Source organism: Neomonachus schauinslandi, chromosome 7, assembly GCF_002201575.2.
Source record: "Neomonachus schauinslandi chromosome 7, ASM220157v2, whole genome shotgun sequence".
Lineage (NCBI taxonomy): Eukaryota > Metazoa > Chordata > Mammalia > Carnivora > Phocidae > Neomonachus > Neomonachus schauinslandi.
Window position 1 is genome coordinate 133,821,988 of NC_058409.1, and position 14,110 is coordinate 133,836,097.

The 14,110-nt window shown below is 37.8% G+C and overlaps 1 pseudogene; it reads left to right on the forward strand.

Moving 5' to 3' along the window:
• Positions 1-9,467: 9,467 nt before the first annotated feature.
• On the forward strand, positions 9,468-13,113 carry LOC110591617 (annotated as a pseudogene).
• The last annotated feature ends 997 nt before the right edge of the window (positions 13,114-14,110 follow it).

The window sequence follows — 14,110 nt, forward strand, 5'->3', positions numbered from 1 at the left end:
ATTCAGTTGTTCTTTGATTTTTTTTCATAACGTTTTTGCAGTTTTCTGCATACATTTCTCGTACATAATTTATTAGTTTATGCTTAAATATTTATTTTTTGTGTTTTATAAGTACTATTTTTTAAAATTTAAAAGTCTTGTTGTTGCAGATATATAAGAAAGCAATTGACTTGTTTAAATTGAACTTAAATTCTGTAATCTTGCTATATTTACTTATTATTTCAGGAGTTTTTTTGTAGATGATATGGATTTTTACATAGACATGTCATATTCAAATAAAGCAATTTTTATTTCTTCCTTTCCAATCAATATATTTTTTATTTCTCTTTCGTATTTTACTAGCTAAGAATTTCACTATGATGTTGAATAACAATGGTGATAGCAGACATCCTCCCCATGTTTCCAAACTTAGGGGTGTGTAGAGTCCCTCACTATCATGTAACATTAGATAATTATTTTTAAAGATTTTTTTATCCAGTTGGGAACATTTCTTTTTATTTCTGTTTGTCAAGATTTTAAAAATCATGAATGGCTGTTGGATTTTGTCAATGTTTTTCTATATTAAATTTTCTATATAAAATTATTTTCTATTGATATGGTGGATTACATTGATTAACTTTTGGATGTTGAAACAGCCCTGAACCTTGAATGAATCATACTTGTGGTATGTAGACATCATCCTAATATCAAAATTGGAAACTTCATAGAAATAGGTGAAAAATACAAAAATCCTAAACAAATGTTAGCATATCAAATTCAATTAATATATAAACTATAGTAGTCTCTATTTTTCCTTATTTTAAGACATTTCTGGTTTTGATATTGGGGTAATGTTGGTCTCATAAAATGAATTAGGTATTATTACTTCTCTTTGTATATTCTGAAAAATATTGGGTACAATTGGTATTATTTTCTCCTTATCTCTTTGGTAGAATTCTCCAGTGATATAATCTGGCCCTGATACTTTTGTTGTTGTTGTTGTTGTTGTTGGAAGCTTCTTAATTATGAATTTAATTAATTTAATAGATATAGGGTTATCCAGGTTATTTTTCCTTGTGTAAGTTTGGGTAATTTTTTTCTTCAGTTGGTCCATAATACCTAATTATCAAATTTATGAGCATAGAGTTTTTCATAGTATAGTAGTTCCCTCTTATCTCTGGTTTCACTTTCCAGTTTCAGTTACCTGCAGTCCAGAGACAATTGAGTCTTTTCCAGATATATCCTCAGAAGGTCAGTAGTAGCCTAACACTATGCCACAAAGCTTACATCATTCATCTTACTTCATCTCATCAGATAGGCATTTTATCACCTCACATCACAGGGAGAAGTGAGTACAGCACAGTTTTGAGAGAGAGAGGGAGACCATGTGCACATAATTTCTATTACAGCATATTATTATAATTGTTCTTATTTCATTACTGTTGTGGTTAATCTCTTAGTGTGCTTAATTTATAAATTAAACTTTATTATAGGTATATATATATAAGAAAAAAAAACAGTTTGTGTAGGGTTTGGTACCATCTGCAGTTTCAGGCATCCACTGGGAGTCTTGGAATGTATCCCTCATGGGTGGGAGGCGTTGTTTCCATTCTATCATTTTGATACCTATATATCCGTAGTGATGAACCCCCTCTTCTTATTTCTGATATTATCTGTTTGTGTCTTCTCACTTTTTTTTTCCTGGTTAGAGTGGTTAGAATGTTGTCTATTGATCTTTTCAAAGAACCAGGCTTTGTTTTTATTGACTTGTCTATTTCTTATTTTAAATCATTGATTTGTGTTCTAATTTTGTCTTAATTTTAATTCCAGTATAATTAACATACAGTTTTATATTAGTTTCAGGTTTATAATATAGTGATTCAACAATTCTATGCATTACTCAGTGCTCAGCAGGATAAGTGTACTCTTAATCCCCTTCACCTATTTAATTAATTATTTTCTTTCACTTATTTTAAGCTTAAATTATTTTTCCCATAGTTCTCTAAGATAAAGCTGTAGTTTATTTTTGATCTTTCCCCTTTCTAATATATGTATTACATGTCATATATTTCTCTCTGCACACTATTTTCACTGCATCTATTCAATTTTGATAAAAAACATTTTTGTTTTCGTTTAGCTCACAATATATTTTTAATTAATTGATTTAATTAATTTAAATAATTTAAAATTTCTTCAATACATGTACTACTTTAAAATGTTACTTAAATTCCAAACATCTGAGGATTTTTCCAGTTATATTTCTACTGCTGATTTACTTTAATTCCATTGTGAATTGAGAACATTTGCGTGATTTTTAAAAATTTATTAAAGTGTACAGGCCGGATTGAGGTCAATGTTGGTGACTGTTCCATGTCACCTTGAAGTGATGTGTATTCTATTATCTCTGGATGGAGTATTCCATAAATGTCAATTGGATAATGTTTATTAATAGCACTGTTTAGGTTAGGTCTATCTTTACTGATTTTCTTCCTGCTTTATCTCACATTTACTGACAAAGATATGTTGAAATCTCTTATAAAAAGAATAGATTTTTTTTCCAATTTTTTCTTTTAATTTCTATCAGTTTTTACCTCATGTGTGTATTTACTATTATAGGTTTCTTGGAGAGTTAACTCTTTTTTCAATGCCTGGTAAATTCCCTTCTTTATCTCTGTTAATCTTCCTTGTTTTGAAGTCGGCTTTGTCCAATATTCATATAGTTCCTGCAGCTTTCTTTTGATTAGTATTAGCATGGCATCTGTCTCTATCCCTTTACTTTTATCCTCTTAGAGTCTTTATGGTTTTAAGGTAGTTTCCATGTATATAAAAATATCATTTTGTGTGTGTGTGTTTAATCCTCTATGATAATGTCTAATCTTTAACTAGTATATTTAGAACATTATACAGGAACCATTATATGTGATGGAAGGTGTTGGACAGGTGGAATGTTCTATAATCTTCTGACTAAATCTCAGTGTTTTAATAAGATTGTGTCCCAAGTGTGAGACCTTCATAAGTATCTGTCCAGTGTCATAGCTTTTTTGTTTTAGATCATCCTGCCCCATGCCCTTCAGTGTTATCCAATCTAGTTTTTGAATGTTTTTAATTTGTTGCATGAAAAAATTTCATTCCAAGCTGTTATATACTCTCATATATTGTTGCTATAATTTTCTCCATATAAAAATATGTAGTTAATATAAGGAACCAAATTTGCACTTCACTGAAATAAACTAGAATAAAATTTAATGGATGAGACCTTAAAAAAACGGATGAAATCTTTATTTCTTCTATTTTTCCACATGAATGTTTAAATGTGATTGCTTATGTGTGTGTGCGTGAACACTTACATACATATTTATCACTCAAAATATTGCAAATGGTGTATCTATCATTTCTTAAATGTAACATTTTTTTTTATTTTTTATTTTTTTTAAAGATTTTATTTATCCATTTGACAGAGAGAGACACAGCGAGAGAAGGAACACAAGCAGGGGGAGTGGGAGAGGGAGAGGCAGGCTTCCTGTGGAGCAGGGAGCCCGATTCGGGGCTCGATCCCAGGACCCTGATATCACGACCCGAGCCAAAGGCAGACGCTTAACGACTGAGCCACCCAGGTGCCCCAAATGTAACATTATTAAATGAAGATAGGATTTGATGTTTTATAACTGCGATATACATATTTGTTCAATTCCAACAATATAGTGTATCAAGTTATCATTTAGGAAGGTAATGTGAGATAGTCTTTTTTTTTTTAAACAAGTCATTAAGCTGATTGACACAAAGAATGAGTAGAGCAAAAGTCCAGCCTTTCCTCATTATAGTTTATAATAAGCATTCATTATAACATCCCTTAAATTCTTGAAACAGTGAAAAGGTCATATGCAAAATAAAATGATAAGAATACTTTAGGTGTCCAGCATATGAATGTTCCAGCTGTAGACACATAATGGAGAGAAATGTGAAATCATTACCTTAAAATTCTGGTTCATTATGGCATCTGTAAACTAGATTGATAAGGTAAAGTCACATTCAGAAAGCATATTGTAGATATGCTTAAATCTTCTGTTCTTATAAGGATGTTACATTTGGCTCAGATCATTTGTTCTCTTACAAATATTACCTTGTATATATTCAAGTAATATGAGTACTTTACAAAGCTTAGGGAAACCTTCTGTAGAAACAATCATGTAGTTCTTCAATTAAGAAAACTATTTGGAGGGCGCCTGGGTGGCTCAGTCGGTTAAGCGACCGCCTTCGGCTCAGGTCATGATCCCGGGGTTCTGGGATCGAGTCCCGCATCGGGCTCCCTGCTCTGCAGGGAGCCTGCTTCTCCCTCTCCCACTCCCCCTGCTTATGTTCCCTCTCTCGCTGTGTCTCTCTCTGTCAAATAAATAAATAAAAAATCTTAAAAAAAAAAAAGAAAACTATTTGGAGATTAGTCTAATTCTTATTTTCATATACTTATATATATATATACACACACTAAAGGAAGATTTGAAAAAACATTTAGTGATAACATAATGTGTTTCAGTCACAGCTATATGTCTTCATATCCTTCATTTCATCCACACAATCCCTCTGAAATTATTACCTCCCATTTTATAATGCAAATACAATTTCTCAACCTAATTAAATAACATACCTGTAGTCCCATTGCCTGTAAGTGACAATTCTGAGGCAAAAAGTAAAACCAAGTAAAAACAACAGCAACAAAAATAACAGTTATAAAACCTCCCAATTGTTTAACTTGCAAAGAACTATTTCTACATAAATGTAAAGAAGTATATTTGCTCTCACATCAGTTTTTTTTTCAGTATCAGAGATACCTGACTTCTGAAATAGAACATTCTGTCGAAAGAATTCTAATCTTAAAGGAAATCAGTAGATCAGAAAAGTAAACTTCTTTATTATCGCACTGCAGATGTCATATTTCAGCTGGTAGTTCACTCAGAAAGAAAATGCATTTTCATCAAATTTTTAGTTATATCTTTTGCACCTTTATTTTTTTTTTTTTCAAATGTGGACACGGAGGCACTGAGAAGTTATATAATTTCCCATGGTCTCAAAGCTAATAATTTTCAGAACTCTGATACAGACATTTGTTAGACTGACTTCAATGGTTAAGCTCTTTCCATATCATTTCTCTGTCTCCTCTTGACATACCTAAGCTTGATAATCCTTTACTTATCTCCAGCCTATTTCATTTTCCATTCCGTATGGAAGTTGTTTTAAAATTATCTGCTAAGTTCACTTCCAATCACTGTCACACAGCACTCCTCCTCTTATATGTATCTCTGCAGGAATCCAAGCTTCCAACTTTATGGAGTGACTATTCTGTTTGTTCCACATATTTTCACCCACTCTTCTTCCCTTGTCTCATATCTTAAAGGGACTATTTACACAATTATCAGGAATGCAATACTACAGTGCCTTGCACAAGTACATAATATGCAGATATTATATTCTAGAAGTGTTCTGGGATTGGAGGGGTGAAATTCCATAGTATAATTTTCAGGTCAATATACTTTTTATAATTCTTGTTCTCATACAAACTGACATATTTATCTTTGGTTTTCTTTTCAAGTTATCAAGAATTTCAATCTACTCTAAGCAATAATAATACATGTTTATATTCTCTTGGGTGCCTTCATTGTCATTCATTCATTCTTTCAAGAAATATTATTAATTGTGGATCTAATTTGCACCATTCAGTAACAAAACTACATAGGAGAGATTTATAATTATATATTTTTTATATGACAAGGGCAGGTTGTATGACAAGGGCAGATTATATATTATAAAGAATTTTGAAAAAAATTGTCTGTAGTTTTTAGAAGTACTCATCCCCCCATCATAATTAATATATATCCAATTGTTCTTTCTTTAAATTACTACAAAGTGAAAAATGAGCCATCTAAACATGCTTTAATGTAACCCTCTTTCTTTTCCAAGCTATCAGGGTCTGGCCATTATGATTACTTAACAAATGTCACGAGAGCATTTAAAAATAATTTTGTTCTGGGATTCATAATAAATTGTTACAGTCTGCATCAGCAAACTGACTGTTTTCGTAGTTGTATAAAATGTGAGCTCACTTATCTAACCAGATGTCAAGTTCATTTTCTTTTTTTTTTTTTAAGATTTTATTTATTTATTTGAGAGAGAGAGAATGAGAGAGAGCACATGAGAGGGGGGAGGGTCAGAGGGAGAAGCAGACTCCCTGCCGAGCAGGGAGCCCAATGCGGGACTCGATCCAGGGACTCCAGGATCATGACCTGAGTCGAAGGCAGTCGCTTAACCAACTGAGCCACCCAGGTGCCCCATTTTCAAAATAACCTATAGAAATGTAATAATATTTCAATTTAATTATTTTATTTTTATACTTTTTCAACATTTTATCAAATTAGCTGGCATCTTCATTTTTGTTATTATTCAAAATGCATTTGTTCATGCAACAAATATTTACTGATAATCTACTCTGGCTACACACTACACTAAATGTTGGAGAAATAAAATTACCAAAACATTCACATTCCCTGATACACGCTCAGACACACACACATACACACACACACACACATCACATATCAAATAAATATATAAAACTGGCACTCCTCTAAGTTTGGAGCCTTCAGAAAGGGAGATTCTCTATCTATACTTTATTCTTCTGATGAATTGACCAATTGTGTGTTTTCCTCTGTGCATAGTAGATCTCCTTAGAATCCGTAAAAGGTAATTGTAAACATCATGCAACACAATCATTATTTATGAATTATATAGTTGCATAATTAATGGGTTCTACTTTCAGTTAATTATTTCAACCCTGAACTTTTGTTTTTGCTTGTTACATATAGATTTTGGTTACCCTTTCATTCAGAATAAGGTATCAATAGTATCATTTCATATTATATCCATTAATAAAAAAGCAAGTAAATTTTAGGACAAGTAAAACAACCAACTGTCTGATAGTTGCTTTTGTGCACAGATCCAAACTTTAATAGATTGGAAAAATAGTAAACAAAGCAATGGATTTTGACAAGAATATCTGAACAGGAAATTACTTGGCTAGCCTATAAAGAGAGGATGATATCTGATAGCATCTCAAATCCCCCCAACATCTAACAGTTTCCCTTTCCTTATGTGTCAACAAAATTGTCCAAGGAACTCTTTTATAGTGGTAATATTTTTGATCAAAACTATATTTATTTTGTCCAGTGACATTTTGAATTTTAAAAAGGTAGATAGAGGGGCGCTTGGGTGCCTCAGTTAAGCATCCACTCTTGATTTCAGCTCAGGTCATGATCTTGGAGTCTTAAGATGGAGCCCCATATTGGGCTCCATGCTCAGTGCAGAGTCTGCTTGGGATTCTCTCTCTCCCTCTGCCCCTCCCTTGCTCCTCCCCCTGCTCACACACACTCTCTCTCTCTAGATAAATAAATATATATATTTTAAAGGTAGATAAAAGCACCTGTTTAGCCTAAGATGAAGAAATAAAGTTTTAGTTATGGAGTTGCAGACACCAGTATGCTGGGTATTTTGAAGAGCTGAAACTTTTTTCTATAATAATAAGCAAGGATTGTCCTGGATCCCTGATATGTGATAAAAAGCACTTGTACTGACTCTGCATGAAATTTTTATAATGGATGAATCTGGAGAATTGTAACACTAATGACACCCAATGATATATATACTGGAAGTCTTTTTCTTTCAACTACCTTTCCTCTGGTACCTTGGATTACACAAAGTTCACCCTATTTCCATTCTCTGACTTCTGAATTCCTCTTTACTGTGTTCCAGCTCCAATAGTGCCTCTAAGCAAAAAACCTGGACGATGCAGGAGTTTACCTCATTTTGTTCTCCTTCCAGCAGGGATCACAGTCTTGCTTCTTTTTCTTTATTTCCCCTTGTGTCTGAAAATAGTTATTTCTGGCATTTTTTCTTGGTTATAGTGGTTTATGGTAGGGGGGGCTCATCTGATACCAGCTACTCTACTGAGGCTGAAATAGCAAATCTCTGACCTAATGTTTTTGAACAAGTAACAAAGAATGGATCCTGTGCATGGGGAAGGGGGTTAGCCTTAAATAGGGTCCAGAAAGACTAATCCAGAAACCTTGAACACTTACAAAACAAACATACAATATTTCCTTGTAATCCTTCACTGCTCTCTTGTTTTGTTTTTTTGGGGGGTGGGGGTGGGTCTCATACTATTTCTTACCACAAGCCTTCTAACAGCAATTATAATCTCCTTTTTTGCCTTTCCTTTCAAATCCAATATCAAATTGTGTAGCCATCTATGTTCTTAACATATCTGCCCCTTTCTCTGCTTTTCATTGTAACTGTTTTAGCAAGGCTCTCATTACATCTTGACTAGTTTACATATAATAAACTCTAAATTTATCACTTGCTTTCTTATTATACTAACAAAAAGCATGGCTGGAATGTAATATATTACATAACTTAATATATGTATATATATTAATGTAATATATTACATTACTTAAAAGAATATATTAGTCTGCTCAGGCTGCCATAACAAAATGCCACAGACTGAGTGGCTTAAAAAACAGATATTAATTTTCTCACAGTTCTGGAGGCTACAAGTCCAGTCAGTTTGGTTCTTGGTAGGGACTCTCTTCCTGGCTCACAATTCTAGTTCTGTCCTTACATGGCCTTTCCTCAGGGCCTGTGTGGATGGGATGGTGGGAGGTGTGGGAAGAGCCAGCTCTCTGGTGTGCCATCTTATAAAGAGACTAACCTGTCAGATCAGGACCCCACCTTTAAGATCTAATTTAACCTTAGTTACTTCCTTAGTATCCCATCTCCAAATACAGCCACACTGGGGATGAGGGTACAACATATGAATTTTGCGAGGGTGTGGGGACCATAATCAGTCTCTAATAGACTACTACTAAAATTAAATTTATAGCACCATTAAAAGTATCATTTTAAAAACTAATACTAAAAATTAAGACTTTCAATAACAGCTGTACATATGAAAAGCAAAATCCAAAGTTTCTTCCAATCTGTCCTATGATATTTCTTTACGGTTTTGTTCATTGATTGGTGGCATAACAAATCATCTCTTCCTATAGATTTAGGGCATAATAGCATACTTTCTTTCATTTTGCAAATCTATCTACTAGATACACACATATTTACAGAGATACAAAGATATACAATATAAAATTATAGGTATATTATATTAGTTATACATTATAGATACCAAATATGTAAAATCTATGTCTCTATATACCACTACCAGAATAATAAACTGATTAGGCTATAACTTTCAGATAACATTGGGTGAGGTAGAAATCAAACTATCTTTCCACGTTTACAAAACAAAGCCTTATAAATTGACATTCATAATCAGAATTATTTCTACATGTTTCTTGTTACCTGAGCTCTGTGATAGATTATTACTAAATGAACGTGATGGATTTCATCTGAGTTCTACATAGTTTATCATTGCCTAAAAATTCAAGGATATGACAGGAGAAAATGCTGAGAATGTAAAAATTAAGCATATGCTTATCAGGCATGGGTTTTATTCAGTATACAAGGAGAAATTTTATAGAACAGAATTATATGTATCACATAGCATTTTTTTCAATAAAAATGTGTAAAATAGAGAAAGAAAAACATTAAGGAACTTAGAACAGTATCTCATGGAATATATTAAATTCTAACCATCAGTTTAAGAGACTACAAAGCTAGAAAAAAGTACAGAAAATAATGAATACATTATTAGTACAAATTTTCATGAAATTTTATGTTAATTTCCATATAATGTATTAGAATAAGGACAGCTGAAGTTAAGAAAACAATTATGATTAACCATAATAATTTATCCAAGAAGTAATAAATTTCACAGATAATTTTGTATTTTACATTTTATTTCCACTTAAATCATTTGTGATAATTATAAAATCACACACTATATATGTACATATTGATATTTTTCATAAAGTGGTAATAATGCGATTTTACACAGGTAGGAGTATGGGCCCCCAATACATATATTACTTAAAATATATATATAAGTAAAATATATACATACATATATAATATGAGAGAGTAAGAGAGAATGCAATTGTTAAGAAATGCAACTGAGGCTAATTAAATGTGTTCTTTGCACAAAAGAACCTGATTACCAAACTTTCATTTATTCTCTTTAAAATACTGATGAATTATTTAGCTGAGAGCATTGTATGTATTGTAACACCTTACAGACTAATAATATTATTACATTAATATGTTTCAAATTTTGATCATTATTTCCAAATGCTGATTATCTTTTTCTTTTTATTCCCCATCAAGTTCTTAAAAGCAAGTCAGGAGGGTGGGGGCTGCCAGCGACTGTGGGGCGGGGTCTGGGGTTGGAGCCTGAGCCCCGGGGGAATGTGCTGTGCTGAATGTATAATACGCAGAACTGCGTAGAGATGTCACAAGCCTCTCTTCCATGGCAATGTCTCAGCAACTCCATTTTCCAGTGGAAAACTTGAGGCCCATTGTGACTAAGTGGCTTGCCTGAGTTGACACCGGGAGAGCCAAGGTTCGCCTTCTAGTCTGTTTGGCCACACCTATCTGCCTGGTGATTGTGAGAAACCCAGCCAGCAGTCATGAGGATGCCTCTGTGCCAGTAGGCTGCCGCCACCAGGGACAGCAGGCCCGATGGGGATGGAGCTCAGCCTGTGGCCACCAGGGGAGGCCTGACGGTCCTTCTGCACTGGGCTGACCCTGGCGGCGGGGACCGCTGGGTCACCTTCAGCGAGGCCACACTAACCTCAGAGGAGGTCTGTATCCACGTCGCACACAAAGTCAGCATCACTCCACTCTGCTCCAATCTCTCTGTTGTCTTCAGTGCCCAGGCCCAGGTCTGGTTGCCGTGATCACATCTTAGAGGTCTGGGAGATGAGAGCCTGACTGTGGCACCTCCACATAAGGTTTTATTCCTGGAACTGGCACGGCATGAATCCTCAGGGCATGCCGTGTCTGGCTGTGGGCCCACAGAGGCCAAGTCTTCTTCAGAACACGCAGAGCAGGGGTGCCGCTCCTGACTCCAGGCTCCTTTGAGTACCTCTTTGAGCAGGGCAAGCATGAATTCATGAATGACATTGCACAAAGAGGAGAGCCACCATCTGAAGGACCAGAGTCTGGGCATAGCCTTTAATGCACCTCTGCCACCCCGCTCTCTGCAATGGTGTCCCCCCTGGAGAAGGTGGTCAACAACATCAGCTTCAATGACTGCTTCCCACCCTCCTTCAGGCTGCAGATCTGGCCACATGATGTGTTGACACCACTGTGCCGGAGGAGCATCTCCTGCAGGTTTGTGCGGGCCTTCCAGCCAGGACCTGTCTCCCAGCAGGTCATCATGGTCAAGTACCTGCTGCCCTCGAGCAGGCGGCACCCTGCGTTTCAGTGTGCCACCTGGAGCTTCTAGGCCGGGTTGCTGGGGGAACCCTGCTATATGCAGGATAGCGGGCGGGCCCTTCCAGAGCCTGGGCCGGAGTTGGCCACTGGACCCCCTGCTCGTGTGGTGCTAGTGACAGGTACTGGTGGCATCCAGGGGCAGCCGGGACAGGCAGAGGGTCCCAGGAATCCCCATGCCGGCCCATCTGGGAAGAAAACCGAGGCCCAAGAGGTGGGCAACCAGCCAGACAGGCCTCAGGAAGCACCATGGGCCTACTGCTATGACTTCCAGGATATCACCCATGTGGTACTGAAAGAACCCCGCATCAGCATCCACGGTCAGGACAAGTGGTTGGAGCTGACCCTGCCTTCCTGGGCTGTGGCCCTGTCCTTGGTATGGCTGGTGGATGGCAATTTCCGCCTGACAGCCGACTGGAGCCCCTACCTCAAGGGCTGGTGATGAGCACCCAGGATGGTATCCACGGAGCCCTGCCGGAGCCTTCCGTGCTGGCCGAGGTGCAGCCCAAGGATGGCCTCTTCTTCATCCGCCGGAGCACCAAGCCTGAGCCGCCTCACCCTTACAGTGGCCCAGCGTGACCGGGCGACCAGCACACAGCACTCGCACCTGTGTAAATTTCCCACTGAGCGGCAGGCTGGGTCCTCCACTCTGGAGGGCTGGGACCAGTCCTTCCCCAGCATGCGGGAGCTGCGAGCCACCCTGCAGGGCCGCTTACTGTGGGCGGATGACAACTGTTTCTTCCCGCACTGCTGCTGCCTGCCATGGGCAGGAGAGATACCCAACCTCATCGTCATGTGGGGGCCTCAGGCCAGCACTAGGCCACCCAACCTCAGGCAGCTCAGCCACCTCACCGGGTCTGCCAGGATGATATCACCCGGCTGTCCCACTTGGGCCAAAGCACGAGGGACCATGTGCATGAGGGCATCTTACAAGTAGGGGCAGAGGCCCCAAGGAGGGAACGGCAGATGGTGGGGAACCCGGTACATCCAGTGGGAGCCCATGGGCAGGAGCTACGACTGGTACTCAAGGCTGTCACCAGGACATTGCCTCGGCCTTCTACAAGACAGCCAGACTTGTGAGCCAAATCCCCCACGTGCACTTGGCCTTGGTGCGTGGCATCTGCATGCACAGCTCTGAGAACGTCCTGGTGACACAGTATGTGGAGCATGGGCCTCTGGACATGTGGCTGAGGCTGGAGAGTGGCCTGGAAGGTGGCAGTGGCCCAGCAGCTGGCCAGCACCCTCAGCTACCTAGGCGGATAGAGCAGATCCCCTGGACAGCCCCCGAGCTCCTGGCAGTGCCAACAGCCTAACCACCACAGCCGATAAATGGAGCTTTGGCGACACCGTCCTGGAGACCTACTTCGTTAAAGAGGTCCCTCTGCAGGGTTGTGCCCCTTGGAGAAACAGCGCTTCTACCAGAAACAGCACGGGCTTCCTCTGCCCTCATGCCCAGAGCCGGCCCCGCTCACCAGCCAGGGCCTGACCTGTGAACCAGCTCAGTTGCCCTCCCTCTGCACCGTCCTGCATGACCTCACTGGGCTGCAGCCGCAGAGTGAGCCCCACCCCACAGCTGGGGCCCCTGCTTATGCTAGCACCGTGTACCTGAGCTTTCTGCATAGTGACGGAGCATGTGTGCTGGATTCTAATGCACTTAGGGCGTACGGATGCTTTCTTCTTATTTGCATTCTTTGGACAAATTAGGCCCTTGCAGTTTTTTTTGCTTTTGCTTTTTCTCTTGATGAAATATGCCTTACCCCATCTAATAAATCAGTAGATGAATAAATAGATAAATAAATAAAAGCAAGCCAAGAGTAAGATGTCTAAATGAAGGCCAGTACATCTGGAGAAACAGCACAGATGTGTTAGATAAGAAAGACCTTGAGCTCTCATTAAAATGCTAAATTTTATCTAAGAGCCTACATAACAAAATACCTAGTCAAATTTAAATATCTATTAGAGTTATCTAAATTAAAAATTTAGACAATCTACACAAAATGAGTAGCTACAATACAAAAGAAACTCATCATGTTTGGATTATTGGATTATTGGATGTGTCACTTTTTTATGTAATAGAAATGTTGTACAGTTACATCTTTTCTTTGTTGATACTGACATCAACTTGGTTGTAAAAAATTGTTTCTTGTCGTACATACTATCCTTCTGTCCACCAGGATTGATTTAAACAAACTTTAAAAGAGGTGACACAAATATTTTTATTTTAGTTGCTATTAAGCAAATGCTGAATATATTTCCTTGTACTATTTTTATATTACTTATATATAGATGCACACACATCTGTTCTTCTTTTGGTAATTATATATGGTAATGTCACATTCAAAAGTATCTATGATTTAAAGAGGAATAGCTGTTTTCTTCATACTGTCATATAACATTACTCATGTATATATATAATACTTGGCAAATACAGGCAGTCTCAAAGAGATTAGAAGTTAATTTTCCTACCTCGTATCCATCCCCTCTTAGGAAATTGCTGTGCTTTGCTTGTGAACTACTCCTTCTAAAGGCTCAGGCCGCTGGTTCAGGTGTTGCTGACCACATCATATTCGATTGATGGCCAGGCCATCCAGCTGTGACTGACTGGTGCGATCACATTCCCATGCAGATTTCTGGAAGGTGGGGAACAGACTAAAGCCATGAACAAAACTATTCTAAGATTTTTGTTCAAATTAAAAAAAAA